This window comes from Papio anubis, chromosome 14, assembly GCF_008728515.1.
Source record: "Papio anubis isolate 15944 chromosome 14, Panubis1.0, whole genome shotgun sequence".
NCBI lineage: Eukaryota > Metazoa > Chordata > Mammalia > Primates > Cercopithecidae > Papio > Papio anubis.
This window is the reverse complement of record NC_044989.1, coordinates 72216761-72231626: the sequence shown is the minus strand read 5'-3', so window position 1 is coordinate 72231626 and position 14866 is coordinate 72216761. Positions and strand designations below refer to the sequence as shown.

Sequence of the window (14866 nt, the reverse complement as noted above, 5' to 3'; positions counted from 1 at the left end):
ACAGTGGTAAATGACAGGGGCGTGGGAAGAAAAGGACTTTATCATCCTTCACAATGTTACAGGAAGGGAGTGGTGGCAACACCAGTTGTGTAGGGTGGACCTTGAGAAAGTAGATTGCTTTCAAGTAGAGAAAATATAGTGGCCCAAAGAAGATGACTCAAAAGATCAATGTGGCCCCTTGAAAAATCCAAGACAACAAAGAAAACCAAAAACCAACACCTCCACCAAACAAGAAATAGGGTGGTGGGAGAAGGGAAATTCAGCATATAGCCAAGAACAAAAATGATTCCCCCACCAAAAAAACCCAAGTCCTCAGATCAGATGGTACAACTGTGTCAAGAAGGCAGCCCCAGGGCAGAATGCCTCAAAACTTATGAGGGCCTTTGATGAGAGAGATGGCTGAACCCTTGACTCCTGAAAATGCTCCCATCTTCATTGGAGAGTGAGAAAGCCTTCCTGGGAACAGTGTGCACATGCAGGGGTGGCCACCTGACACCCAGGAGAAGTTTGGCTTGGTCTGGGAGAGCACAGAAGTCACTCTAATAGACTATCACGAGTTGGGTTTTGGGCTCCGAGAGAAATGACCTACAAAACCCCTTAGATAAGAGGCGAAAGATGGAAACCAGAGATGCACAAAGACTCTCTTGATTTTCAAGATAGATTTTGGAAGTAGAGATAGGGAAGCCTATCTCCAGCCACAGAACAGGGCAGGTTTTTGTATTGATAAAATCATTAGCAGAGCTAGGTCAGATCCATCCTGTGCAGTGCACTGGATTCTCTCAGCCCCACCTGACTTCTGACCCCAGCTCTGCTGCACCATCAGTGAGCAACACCTGAGGGTGCCTCTCACCCCCCAGGGCTTCTCTGTGGGTGCCGCAGCAGGGGCTCCCCAGGAATCTCCTCCCATGCATAACCCCGGAATTGCCACAGAGTTAATGCTCTATGGCCCCTACCTCGGAGCAGTGTGAAGCAGAAGCTGAGAAATGCTCCCCACTGTCCCCCAAGGCAGGCAGCCCTGAAGTGCATTTCCTGTGCCTTCCTAGGCAATGCCAGGGGACCCAGCAACCAGCCATCTATGCTGGAGGCCAGCTCCCTCCCTACCTCCCTACTTCATTCCCAGCCTTCTCTCTGGACCACTATCCCCAGGAAAATGCTTTCACTCAATCTCTGCCTCAGAAGCTGCTTTCTGTAGAAAAAGTTTGCAAAATAGAGAGGAGAAATCACCCATAATCTGGTCTCCCTGACCCAATTTCTACGCTATCTGAATCCTCCCCATGCATGCATAGTGCTTTACATATCCTCCTTCATGGAGTGCACATAAACTTGTAGCTTGCTTTTTTCAGTTCACATTTTATTTACGTTTTTTTGTCTGTGTTCACCACACAGTTTTTTGGGTTTTTAAGTGTTCTGAGTTATTGTTGTAATGGTGCACATGCTGTTCCACGGGGAGGATGTCTCAATCCACTCAGCCATCTCCCTGCCTCCAGACTCTTAGGTATCAGCTGTTAACATTGCTGTGGGTTAGTAGGTCTGAGAATTTGAACATCTTCGTGATTCTTGATACATATGAATAAAACCAAGAAATGTCTTTGACAGCCCATAAGAGAATGTGAAGATCTCTAGGAGCCAGTGTGGCTTTGTGAAATGCAAATGCTCCCGACTGAACTCATTCCCCCTTCTGGTGTAGGTCCCAGAAATCAAGAGAGTTCTGTATACTTCATTGTTTCAGCTTGGGACAGTCTGTCCATTTTGTGGAGAGAATCAGAGATGGCTAAGTGATTATTCTCCATTTACATTGATTAAAAAGTTGACATCCACATGCAGGGAGGTCCCTGGTGGCCTGACTTGTGCAGCATTTTTGTCATGAAAGTGCACAGAGATACAGAACTCCTCTGTGACGCCATTGTGGATGAAGCAACTCTAAGAGAAATGAATAGCCCATTGAGTGAAAAGACTTAAGATGCAAATAGATCTTGAGAAGTTGAAGGATGGACTATAACTCAGCAGGATGAAATGTTACATAAGGCATTCGGTTAAAAAAATCAACTGCATATGGACAGGATGGGGAAGCCTTGCCTTACTTAATAGCTGCTCATGTGAAACAGACCCAGAGACTCCAGTTGACCTCAAGCTCAATATGAATCATCTGTGCAGTGTGGCTGCCAAGGAGAATCATGCAATCTTGGGCCATGTTAATAGAAGTATAATATTGAGACCCAGGGAGGGGCGTTCCCACCAGGTTCTGATTAGTCAGACCACACTGGGAACACTGGGTCTAGTTCTCCAAGACAGTTTCTCAGTGGAACATTGGCAAATTCTTTCCTTCATAAAACATTTATTGAGCACCTACTATATGCCCAACACTGTACTAGATGTGAAGGGAACATAGATAAATGAGGCATGCTCCCTGCCCATACAGAGCTCACAGTCTAATGGAAGTATTTCACACAGCATTTGATAATTTACAAAGCAATACTTATAAAACAAAATATATTCAATCAGCAGTGCCTAGGATCCTTTAAATGTTCTCAGGTATCACATAGAACACACTCTCTCTCTCTCTCTCTCTCATCATGGTCTTAATTTGAGGTAGAAGGCTAACCCAGGCTCCCTCCCCTCCACCTGCCCTTCCAAGTCCATCTCATGTGATTCTGTACCTTGAATCCCTTTACCCAGTCCTGATTTGTACCTCGAGTCCCTTTACCCAGCCCAGCTATCAGGTTGCAGACTCCTCTCTCCCTGGCTTTCAGCTGGAACACCCTTAGAACCCCAGGGTGTGTTTGCTGTGGTGGGTGTGATATCAAGGGTAGGCCCTTGGTATCAGTCCTTTGGGAGTGACGCCTAGTATCACAGAAGCTGGGAAGCTAAAAGCTACATTTCCCAAACTTCTCTAAAGCTATGATTCTGGACGCAAATCAGGTTTTGCCACCTGGATGTGGGATCTGGAAGGTGGAATTGCAGCAAGTGCTATCTTCCCACTGCTTTGGCTCTTGCCTTGGGCAAGCATAACTAAGGCAAGCAATGTTCCAGTGTCCAGATGTGCCCATCGGGATGAGCTACACTATGCTGATAAATAAGCAAGCCCCACATCGCATGGGTGATTGGGGCTGCTGGCCTCTGTTTACCACACTTGGGAACCCAGGCTGGTGGAAAAACCATCACGTGGAGCATTGAGGTCACTGTGACAAAGGAAAGAGAGAATACAGAAAATTACAGAATAGTACTTAAAGCTTCCACTATGAAGTGGCACATATTTCATTGAGTCACAAGGTCCCTTAACTCCAGGGGGGGCAGAGAAGGTTAATCGTACCATCTGCCTGTGGGAGAACTAGAAATACTTGATGAACAACCCTGATGACCACCACACCAGTCATCAGCTTCTGAACACTGAGACCCACTTGTGGGGTGGTGGTGGTGACTTCCTGACCCCAGTCCCATAGAAGCCTCCTGACTCCTCACCATCCTGGTTTTGATGGGTGTACAAGCTCCTTTGGCCACATCCAGGAAGTATTTCCCAGAAGGTCAGCCTCAATCTCACTCTTGCAGCCCCTCTGGTGATTTTGTAATCACCTAATTACTGGTGTTAAGTCCCTTTCTGCTTAGCAGAGATTCAGTGTCTTCTGTTTCCTGCAACTGAACCGTGGTTCACACCCTGCTGCCTTCACACTCTGCCCTGGTGTCCACGACCTCTCCTCTCGGCCCTGACCTCACTTAGCCCTCTGCACAGAGACCATCAGCTCCTATTTACCAAGGAAATAAGTGAGGCCCGCGAAATTCCAGTGACCTATTCGAATGAACAGAATCCAAATGTAGTAGAGCTGGGTCACAAACCCAGCCCTCCTAATAGCTTGTTACCAGCTCACTCCACCAAACCCTAAGCTATGTTCAGAGAAATGCACTGCAAGGAGAGGACCAGGGAGGCCTGGGCATGCATCTCATAAGGAAGACAAATGACAATTTGGGGAGAATGGCAGACAAAAAGTTGACTTAAAATCCTTTAAAAAAGCATGAAAGGAGATTGCATTTTCTTTTTGTGTCTTTTTTTTTTTTTCTTCCTGAGACAGAGTCTCACTCTGTCACCCAGGCTGGAGTGCAATGGCTTGATCTCGGCTGACTGCAACCTCCACCTCCCGGGTTCAAGCGATTCTTCTGCCTCAGCCTCCCGAGTAGCTGGGATTACAGGCTTGTGCCACCACGCCTGGCTAATTTTTGTATTTTTAGTAGAGATGGGGTTTCACCATGTTAGCCGGGCTGGTCTCAAACTCCTGACCTTGTGACCCATCCGTCTCAGCCTCCCAGAGTGTGGGGATTACAGGCGTGAGCCACTGTGCTGGGCCAGGAGACTGCATTTTCAAAAAACAAAAAACATGGCTACAACAATATTTCTGGTCCAACATGTTCTTCCTGAACCTTGTTGTCTAGACCACTCTCACACTGCTGTAAAAAACTACCTGAGACTGGGTAATTTATAAAGAAAAGAGGTTTAATTGACTCACAGTTCCATAGGAAGCATGGCTAGAGAGGCCTCAGAATACTTACAATCATGGCAGAAGGCAAAGGGGAAGTCGGCATGTCCTAAATGGATGGAACAGGAGGAAAAGGCGCAAAAGGGGCTGTGTTACACACTTTTAAACAACCAGATCTCGTGAGAACTCACTCACTATCATGAGAACAGCAAGGGAGAGGTCTGCCCTCATGATCCAATCACCTCCCACCAGACCCCTCGTCCAACACTGGCGATTACAATTTGACATGAGATTTGGGCAGGGACAGAAATCCAAAGCATGTTACCTGTCATTCCCCAACATGAAGTGGCATCTATTTCTCCACCCCATGAACCTAGACAGGCCTCTGTGACTGTCTGGATGAGTAGAATGTGATATTGATGCTGTGTGACCATTGTGACTGGGTCATCAAAGTCACTGCAGCTCTGCCTGGCTCTGCTGGAATGTTCACCCCTAGAACCTCGCCAGGCATTGTGAGGAAGCCCAGCACACAAGAGGCTGCACATTGGTTTTCTAGCTTATAGCACCAGCTAAGGTCCCAGCCAACAGCTGGCATTGACTATCAGACATGTTCATAGATGGACCTTCAGAGGCTTCTAGCCCCAGCCCTTGACCCAACCCAGCTAATGCTGGGTGGAGCAGAGACTGCCTGTCTCCACTGAGTTCAACCAAAATCTCTGATTTGTGAGCAAAATAAATATCACTTTTGTTTTCAACCGGTAAGTTTTGTTACACAGCAATAAGTAACCACAACAGGTATCCACATTCAAGAAGAAGTCAACGTATTCTACATAGCTGTTCATTCACTGTGCTGAGAATTTCTAAGCAGCTGCTGCTTGGCATTGTTGGGTCTTGGAAGTCCAGAGGTGACTGAGACACCATCTCTCACCTCAGTAAGGTGTGATCTTACAGGAGAGATATATGGGTAATGAGGCATTACAGTCTGCTGATCATTAAAAAGGGTCATGGGTGCAACACCAAAGCAAGTTCAATGGGCTCTGATTGGGCGAATCAATAAAAGGTTCACAAAATAACACCTTGTGGAAAGAAGGAGTCCTGTGAAAAGAAGTGAGGAGGGCATTTTAGCAGAGGGAACAGCAAATGCAAGAGCATGGAGGCATGACTGAGCATGGCAAATCCAGAGAAGACAGGGAGGCGCTCATTGGACTGCAGAGAATGGAGCAGAGGGCAAGAAACCAGAGTCAAGGAAAACCAGCAGGAGGTGGTCATAGGGGGTTTCCTGTGACCTCCCTGTAGGAAGTTGTCCTGCAGGGTCAAGAAACAGAAGCGACTTTGGAAGGAGAGTCAAGGTGGTTGGTGACAGTCTAGATGGAAAAAGTGAGGGAGAAGAAAGCAATGATGATGTAGAATTTCTGGCAGAAGAAACTCTTTTGTTGAGAAGAGGAATTCTGGAGGAAGAGTGATTCAGGAAGGAGTTGATGGGTTTGTTTTTATATTTGCTGATTAAGAGGTATAAAAGAATACCTAACTGGAAGTGGCTTAGAATAAAGGCACATGTTATCTTATATAGCACACAATCCCAGAGGTCCCAGGGTTCATTCATTGATTCAATCACATAATCAGTGACAATATTATCTCATACTTTTGGTCTGCCAACCTTGGCACCTTAGATTTATTCCCTCATCATCACAAAGTAGCTGCTGGAGGTCCTGACACCACTTTTAGATAGTAACTTCTGGCCAAAGAAGGGTGCAGCTTCCATTCCTCAGCCTATATTAATAGAAAAACTTTCCCAGAAGTCACTTGATCCATTGATCAGGATGAAGTCGTCTGCCCATGTCCTAGCTGCAAAGGAGTCTGGGAGAACAACTCTCTGGTCTTCACAGCTCCATGTAGGAGGTGGATTCTGACAAAAAGAAAAAGGGCAGTGAAGGATGAATGGCTGTTGGGAGGGCATCAACCAGGTCAGCCTGTGCGGTATCCAGGTAGGAATGTTGGGGAGTCACATATGCTGGTCTGAGACCCAGGAGAGCAGTCTAGGCCAGAGAGTTTAAAGGTAATGTTGTTATATATGCTTTTCCAATATCTTTTGAATACTGTGCTAAACATTTTATGTCATTATTTTGTTAATCCTTCTAGTAGTCTAGGGGACTTAGGTCCAGGCAACTGGAAGCTCTCTGCTTCCTTGAAACCATATGGGTTCTTCTTGTTCCTCTGTGGAGTGGACAGAAAAGGTCCCTGAGGAACCCAGTGCTCCTCTAGGCTCTCTCCCCATCTGACCTGGATGGATAAGCACAAATAGTTGCTCTCTTATGCCTGTGTCCTGGGCCTGGGAAAGCAGAGCCTCATTTAGTGAAATTCTGGTGGCAGAAAAAGGAGATCCTCTGAGGCAGGGTTGGAGTGCTTGGGGGAACCGCTCAGCCCTAGACATATGAGGGAGACCTGGAACCCAGATACAAAATACTCCTCTAGGGATTTTTGGAATCATTGAAATAGCTGTGGTGCTGGGCAAAGGAGGAGGAAAGATGGAGGGAGGACGAGAGTGAGAGCTGAGGTCCCCTCTTGCTGGGGGACAAGCTGAGTTGAGTCAGTGGGATGAGTCAGTTAATAGCCCCGGGGTCTTTCTCTGTATTCCAGTTGTGAATGAAGGTGCAGGGGTGGGCGATGCTGCTGCCTAGGCTGTTCTTGGGAAGGGATGAGAGGACACAGGAAAGGGAAAGAGCTAATTGACCCCAGTGGGAGGTCACCACTGAATGTTACCTAGGGAAGTTAGCCACTAAGAAGATAGGACTTCAAGACAGACTTGGTCTAATTTGAATTCTATCACAGAGGTTTTTCTTTCCAGGCTTACCTGAGATTGAGCCCTATGCTTACACTAGCTGAAGTAGCTCAACCTGGGTAGAGCGACTGCAGAGCCCAGAGCCCCTTGAGGGCATTTATAGTGATAGGACTTCCCAGGGGGTGCAAGAAGTCATTTAGGGTCCAGCATAAGCCACTGGACCCAGTGTCTGGCATCATGCATGGCCGTGGCAGATACTCCACATGGCCACCAGCATTCCATGTGTTCCCCCATTTGCCTTGCTCCCCTGCAGGCAAGCAAGGCCCTGTGGCTAGTTCTGACCAGTTCATCAGTGAACAGTCTCATCACCCCACCCCCTCAGTGAATGAGAAGTCTTCTGATGAGATGACAAAGCCCCAGATTAAGCCAGCCCCAAACAAGTTGGAAAGATAGTTGCCCTAAAGAGTACTGCTGCAGATTTTGAGTGAGAGGAAAATAAACCTTTGTTGTTAAGATGTAGGGACTATTTGTTATGTGGCATAACTTCACTTATCTTTACCAACACACAGACATGCAATATGTGTTCAATACGCAACCACTGAAATTAAGCCAGCTGCTGACTCACTATTTGAACTTGAGCCAGTCTCTTTGTCTCTGAGATTCAGTCTCTTCATCTGAAAACTGGGGGTGGCCACATTTGCTTCATAGGAGTGTGCAAGGACTGAAAGTGACAGTGCTTGGCCGATGAAGGGACACATACTAAGTGTTCCATTCTTGGTCATTTCATTCCCCTTCCATGAATGGATACAGAGAGGTAGCAGGTGAAGACCCTGACCTGGAGGAGGTAGGTCCCAGGGTCATCTGGGGCACAAAGTGAGATGGGCAATGCAACGTCCCTCCAGGTGGGAAATGACATTCCCTGAGAATCAGCTGAATGTGGGGCTGGAGCCTCCATTCTGTGATGGGTATTAAAGTGGGGATGAGGCGAAGCCTGTCCTTCTGCTTTGTCAGGGCTCCCCCTGCCTCTTCTTCCCCATCTCAAAACTGGACGGAAATCCGGAGGTCTTCCTAAGTGGGGGCCACTTTGCTCCTTTGTGCTCCCACTTTCTCCAGGCTCCCTTCAGAAGGGAAGTCAGCATTCAGTTTTCCTAGGCTTCCACCTCATGCTGGAGATCCCTCCATAGAGATGAGGGAGAGTTCCAGGGAATTTCTGCTAGCCTGGGTCCTCTTACCTGGTTGTGATAGGAAATCTTTTCTCAGAGGCTGCTGTTGTTCCCATGTGCCCAGCTGTGCGTGCAGAGACTTAGGGAAGGGAACATTTCCTGGTGGGAGTGGGTGTTGTGGGGTCTGCTGATGTCTCAGGTGGTGGGCTGTGAGCTGGATGAAGGTGAGTCCCACAGGACCAAGGGCAGGCCCACAGCCCACTTCCACGTGCGCAGGAACACCTGAGTGATTCCGTAAATATGACAGACTTGGGTTGGAGTTCCTTCCACAATGCTAACTTCTTGTGTGGTCTTGGACAAATCCCTCATGCTCCCTGTATTCACCTTTGGAAACTGGGGAACACACACACCTATCTCACAATGCCTGGCACACGGTGGATTCTCACAGCGTAGTCAGCCACAGGCCAAACCTGCAGTCTGGTGGGGCATCCCACTGGGAGGCACAGCCCCAGCTGGGGACTAGGATAGGGACGATTGGTCATCTGGCTCTGCTCTGGACAAGGACAGCAGGGCTGGATGTGCAGCGAGGCAGGCAGGCTGGGCAGGAGATAGGGTGGCTCGCTGCCATGGCATGGGCATCCTGCGTGGCCTTGGAAAGCTGGCTGCTGAGCCTGGCCTCCCTCCCCAGCTGTTCCTCCTGCTCCAGATAAATAGTTTCCGCCTGAGCAGCCTCCTCCCTGCCACCCCCAGCCAGCTTCCTGTTGCAACACCTCAGCTGGACAGTAAACATGGGCCCTATCTGTCTCCACCACATCCCTGGCCCCCTGCCAGCCACAGGCTCACCCTCTTCCAGCCCAGCCCCAGCCAGATGTGCCCGAGGCTTCCACAGCTGTTTCCTTGACCCCTGAGTCAAAGCTCTCTCTGTCAAGGGATTGCCCTGTCCCTTCCTACCCCTTCCATGTTAGCCCTGCCCCCTCCTCCCTATCAGGGTAGGAATTGAGAGAGCGCTGGGGTTGCCATTTAATTGTAGTTTTCTCCTCCACTCCCCACTCCTTAGCTGCCTCTGCAGCCTCCAGCCTTTGGCAACATCATAAACAATGTCTATTGTGTCTTCACTGTGCCCCCAGCACCCTGCATCCCAGATCCATCGGGGTTGTCTCCCCTGCCAGGCACCCAGGACGTCTGAGTGCTCCTGGACTCTCCTGACTGGGAGGAGGCAGTTTAACAGGCTCACCCACATGAGGTGCTCTGGACTCAGCACCACACCCCTCCCAGGACCCATCTTCCTTTTAGGCTCACATATGGTCTTACCTTCCCAAGAGGGGTCCCCTCCATCCCTCCTGCCCTCACCCCAGCCCCATCCAAGCTCCCTGGAGGGTTGAGGTCCCCACACTCATTCCCACTGGCAGAAGGTGGCTTCTGTTGTCTCTGGGGCTCCAGGACCTGCTGGGAGACGGGTCCTGGTGTTGGGTGTGAAGGGAACAGGGCCTCTTTCTGGTCTGTGCAAGAGTTTGGTGCTGTAGGTTCAACCTTTCTAGGCCTCCACCTCACCTTAGCATCTGGCCATGGCTTCAGCATCCCTGGGAGACAGTAGGGATGCCCCTATCTGTCAATGGATACTCACAGTTGCATCTCTCTTGTTCTTTCTCTTGCTCAATTTTCCCCCATTCTCTCTCTCTCTCTCTTTCCGCACACACACACAACACACACGCGCACACCAGCATGCTAGGAAAAAAGGAGGGGGTACAACATTTTCAATAATCTTTTAAGATAATTTGACGCAATGGTCATTCAGACCATGATGAAAAGACCATCTGGGGAAACGACGTGAAAAGAAAGATTCTTCTGCTCAGAATGCAGCAGAAACCTGAGGCTCAGCCTGAGCTGGGGAGAAGGCTTCCTCCCAGCCATCAGAGCTCAGGTTCCAGTCTCCCAGACCCATGCCTCAGCCCCCTGCACTGAGTTTCAGAACCTGGCCTGGCTCCTGCTCCTGCGCCGAGCCTTTCCCGAGCTAGCTCACCTCTGTTTCTCCACATCCCTGTGTTGCATCTTGAATCCCTTTTCTGTAGCCCTGGAGATGTTTCCACGACTCATTGTTTTCTCATTTGTCACAAGGTCCCATGCCCTGAATTGATCGTGCAGGGTCAAGGACCTGATTAAAGGACAGCTAGAGAAAGGGACTTAGAAATCATTCTTGCCATCCTCTCATCTTATAGAAGGACACAATTGAGGCCCAGACATACTAGCTGGTGATGACAGCAGCTGAGATTTGCTGAACATTTACTATGTGCCATATCTTGAGCTAAGCACTTTACACATACCATCTTACTCAATTCTCACAACAGTCCTCAATGAAAGTACTCTTATCATCCCTATTTTACAGACAAGAAAACCGAGGCTTGGTGAGGTTAGAGGACTTACTCCAGGACACCCAGCTACTAAGTGTTAGAACCAAGATTCTAACCCAGGTTAGTCTGACTTCAAACTCCAGTGCCTTAAACCACTAGCTGTACTGCCTTCCCTGTAGAAAGGGGATTTGTGAAGCAACTTGTCAAAAATCCCAGAACAAATTTCGGATGCAGCTGGCCCCAGAACCAAGGTTGCTGTCACTAGCTGTGCACTGTTAAAGGCCAGGACCTTGGTGAGCAACTGCTGTGGTGAGGGCAGGGCCAGACCTGACCTGAAAACCTTCTGCTGCCTCGAGTCCTGGTTCCTTTCTTCTCAGACCATTTGGCTCTGGTCTGGGAGAATGTCTGGGAGGGACCTGGGAGCCCATCTTGCTAACTCTTCACTGTGAGTTGCTCAAGGTCACGGGAGAGCTGGGGCACAGCCTAACTCCCAGACCAGCCCTCTCCACCCTGGCTCCATTCTCTGACCCCTCCTGTGATGGGCCAGGGCTTTCCAGGGCCACGTCAGCTCCAAGACTATTTTGGTGGTCAAGATTTGGTGGCAAGTCCCAACAAGTCCTCTCTGAGGGGTTAAGATTAGCACAGGGACCTCAGCTATGACTCACAGAGGTGGCTGGGTCAGGCCAGCCTGGCTCCTGTTACTGCTCTCCTCTGATTCACCAGTGGAAAAAAATTTGGCCCAAGACCTTTCCCCAGCTGCCAGCTTCCTCCCTCTTCCAATCAACTGGGCGCAGAAGAGTGGGGATGGGGCTTCCCCATTTCTCAGCCTCAGAACCTGGGCTACCAGCAGTAGCTGGGCAGCTGGTTTGGGTTCAGGGATTCCCTTCTTTGGGGCCCACTCTGATGCTCCCAGAACCTTCTCTCATTTTATCCATATTCCTGGTCTCCCCAATATCTAGCCAAATGAAGTCTACCTTCTCTGCTTCAGCGAGAAAACCCCAGGTCAGGAGGGGCCTGGTGCAGCCAGGTTCTGTCTCCACCCTGCTGAGACCTCTCAGAGTTTACTGCACCTTTTCAGGTGTGATGGCCTCCCTGTAAGTGTAAGGGATGCACCATGTATGTGTCTTAAGTCACTCTCACAATCTTAAAGTCAGGGAGGTGTCAGTGAATTAGCTGTGTGTGTGGGTACACATGTGTGTGGGTACACATGTGTGTGCATGTGTGTATGCATACATGAATGTAGAGGGAGCATGAGGAAGGAAACTAAAGGGCAGGCCTGGATAACCCATAGGGCTCCTAGCACCCTGCATTCAGAAATCCCAGATCAGGGCTGGCAGATTTTCACCATCTATAAGAGAGGAGTTTGGACTTGATGGCCTGGAAGTGTCTGCGCCCTGCTAGCCATATTTTCCAGAGCCATCTACTTTTCAAATGCTTTGCCTCCTGAACCACCCTTGGTCTTGTCACACACAGACGTGACTTGGGGCTACAGATAGACAGTCATCATATTCCTAAGCTCCTGTCCTGGTCTGCATCCTGGAAGCACCTTTGAAGGGGCAGCCATGGCCACCCGCCAGGCATCCCTGATCTCTCCAGGAGGCAGAGGGAAGAAGCTGGAGGAAGGCGAGGGGCGGACTTCCGGTAAAACCTCGTGATTTCTGCCAACAATCAATCAGCGGCCGCCTTTCTGGCCCCACCCACTGCCACCCCTGCCAGCTTTGGATTCAAGTTGGCTTTCACCAAAGGCCTCAGAGGCCCTGGAATGGCTTGTGCAGTGGTCATTGGGACATTTCTTTTTCCTTCTCTGTTTTTCAAGAACATGGCAGAGACGTGGCTGCTGTGGAGCTGTGAATCGCGAATGGAATAGGCCTGGTTGGAAGGACCTGGGGCCTGGAAGGTGCTGCTGTGGGCATCAGTGGAGCTGCCATGTGAAAAGGATGCTGCTACCCCCTCCCCAGCATAGGGCAGTGAGCAGGGCCAACGGGGAACAGCCTTTTCTGCATGCTGTGCCTCCAGGGACACAAGGGATGGAGGGCACAGTGGGGTAGGCCCCGGCAGGGAGGAAGGGTACCTGCTCCTGCCTCTTGCCTGGCATGAGGCCACGCTGGAGAAGGGTAGTGGGAGCAGCTGCAGAGTCCCTGGGACCACCTGCCCAGGAGCCCAAAGGCTGGTGAAAGAAAGCGGCCAGCCCTGGAGAAAAGGCTGGACAGTAGCCCTTCAGAATACTGTAACTCTTCTGTGCAGACAGACGTCGCTTAAATAATCAACAGAGGATGCGAACAGATGCTCCAGCTGGGTCAGGGTCCTGATCTCACAGGGTGGGGCTGATGGCCATGTGAGCTGGTGTGCAATAAACAGCAGTGTCCCTCTGGGGGCAGGGAGTGGTGTGGGCGGAAGATGGCTTTAGATGGATAGTGTCAGGGGTGAGGAGGGATTGTTGTATAGAAGAAAGGATGATTCGGAAACCATGATGGGGGCAGAGGGAAGGGGAGGTACTATGACATGTCAAGACAAATCCACACAAGTGACATCTCCTCGCCCATGAATGAGTGGTCTCTGTAGCCCCTAGTCACTGAGTGCTGAGGACACTGAATCCTCAGGGTGTGTGACAGGCTCTGCTTTGGTGAGTGGCTGCACCCTACAAAAGCCTTAGCTGAGCTGGGGCTCCAGGCAGGTCATGGAAGCTATGGCCACACACAGGGTGGGCTCACGCCAGGGCAAGAGGTTGCCTCTCTGGCTCACCCCAAGCCTGCAAGGCAGGTTTGGCTGTGCTGCCCAAGGCCACCCTGCGTGTGGGGAGCGCAGCTGGCCTGCCTGGAAGAGCCCGGCATGACCTGCATCCTCCCCACTTCGTTCCTATTGCCCCTAGGGACCAATGGGGCCAGTTCAGGTTGTTCCAGCTGACATCTATCAGCAAACAACACACCCACCCTCACTGGCCAGGCCTTGTTTACACCACCGCCTTGGCTCCAGACCTGAGCATCACAGGACACAGGGTGGAAATTCAAGGGGGATCTCATAACACTGCCTGAGAAGAAGCCCATCAATCACGTACCTCCCAGAGTCAGAGTCTCTCCTCCATTGAGGGGGACAGCAGGTGGGGTCTGTGGGTACCTCTACAATCTTCTGCATCCTCGTCCCTACTTTTGATGGGCTAGTAACAGGGCAGGCACGTGGATACTGGACCAGCAAGACAATTGAGATGACAGAGACCTCTCTCACATCAGAAGAAAACCTCTGGGACATCACTGTCACCTTCCAATGTCAACCTCTGTACTCACTTCATGGTAGGGGATCCCTATGATTTCTAGAGACAACAAACTCATCCCTACCCTTGGGATACTTATCCACCCCAGCCTGCCTTGCCTAGATACCTGCTACATACCTGTTCAGGCTCAGTTCAGATACAACTCTTCTAGGAAGCCTTCATGGACTGCCAGCCCCACCAAATTTCTGTCAGGAACCCGTGTTCCTCTGTGCTCCCATAACCCCCTGGAGTTCTCATGCTGTAGCATTTGTTCCTCTCCGTTGACATTGCTCTATGGCCTGCCTGCTACCCTGTGAACCCCACGCAGAGTGCTGGGGAAGAGACGAAGAAGGCAGAGTCTCATCCATCCCCAGTTTCTAGGATGTCTTGTCCGTGTGTTAGTGCTATAACTGAACACCACAGACTGCGCAATTTATAAAGAATAGATGTTTATTCAGCTCATGTTCCTGGAGGCTAGGAAGTCCAAGAGCATTGGCACCTGCTTCTGGCGTGGGCCCACCTGCTGTGCCATGACACAACAGGAGGCATCATGTGTTGAGACAGAGTGGGTGCACTTGCTCAGGTTGGTTCTTTTTTTTCTTTTCTTTTCTTTTCTTTCTTTCTTTCTTTCTTTCTTTCTTTCTTTCTTTCTTTCTTTCCTTCTTTCTTTCTTTCTTTCTTTCTCTCTCTCTCTCTCTCTTTCTTTCTTTCTTTCTTTTTCTTTCTTTCTTTCTTTCTTTCCTTCTTTTCTTTTCTTTCTCTCTCTCTCTTTCTCCTTCCTTCCTTCCTTCCTTCCCTCCTTCCCTCTTTCTCTCTTTCTCTCTCTCTTTATTTTCTCTTGCTGTGTCTCCCAGGCTGTAGTG

At 49.8% G+C, this 14866-nt stretch overlaps 3 long non-coding RNA genes across 3 annotated transcripts in view; 1 reads left to right on the top strand and 2 right to left on the bottom strand.

Annotated features, from left to right (window-relative positions):
• The window catches only part of LOC116270298, a 64830-nt gene extending 60006 nt beyond the window's left edge, over positions 1-4824 (bottom strand). The window contains exons 1-2 of the long non-coding RNA XR_004178310.1: positions 4792-4824; positions 4540-4575 (exon numbers count right to left, since the gene is read on the bottom strand). This is a non-coding gene — a long non-coding RNA (uncharacterized LOC116270298). The remainder of the gene's footprint in view (positions 1-4539; positions 4576-4791) is intronic.
• On the top strand, positions 4582-14644 carry LOC108581672. Its single transcript, XR_001894277.3, has 3 exons — positions 4582-5224; positions 10792-10876; positions 12573-14644. It is a non-coding gene; the product is annotated as an uncharacterized LOC108581672 (long non-coding RNA).
• On the bottom strand, positions 5629-10779 carry LOC103877054. Its single transcript, XR_004178309.1, has 3 exons — positions 9252-10779; positions 8478-8690; positions 5629-6372 (listed from the first exon to the last, which is right to left on the bottom strand). It is a non-coding gene; the product is annotated as an uncharacterized LOC103877054 (long non-coding RNA).
• Positions 14645-14866: the final 222 nt, after the last annotated feature.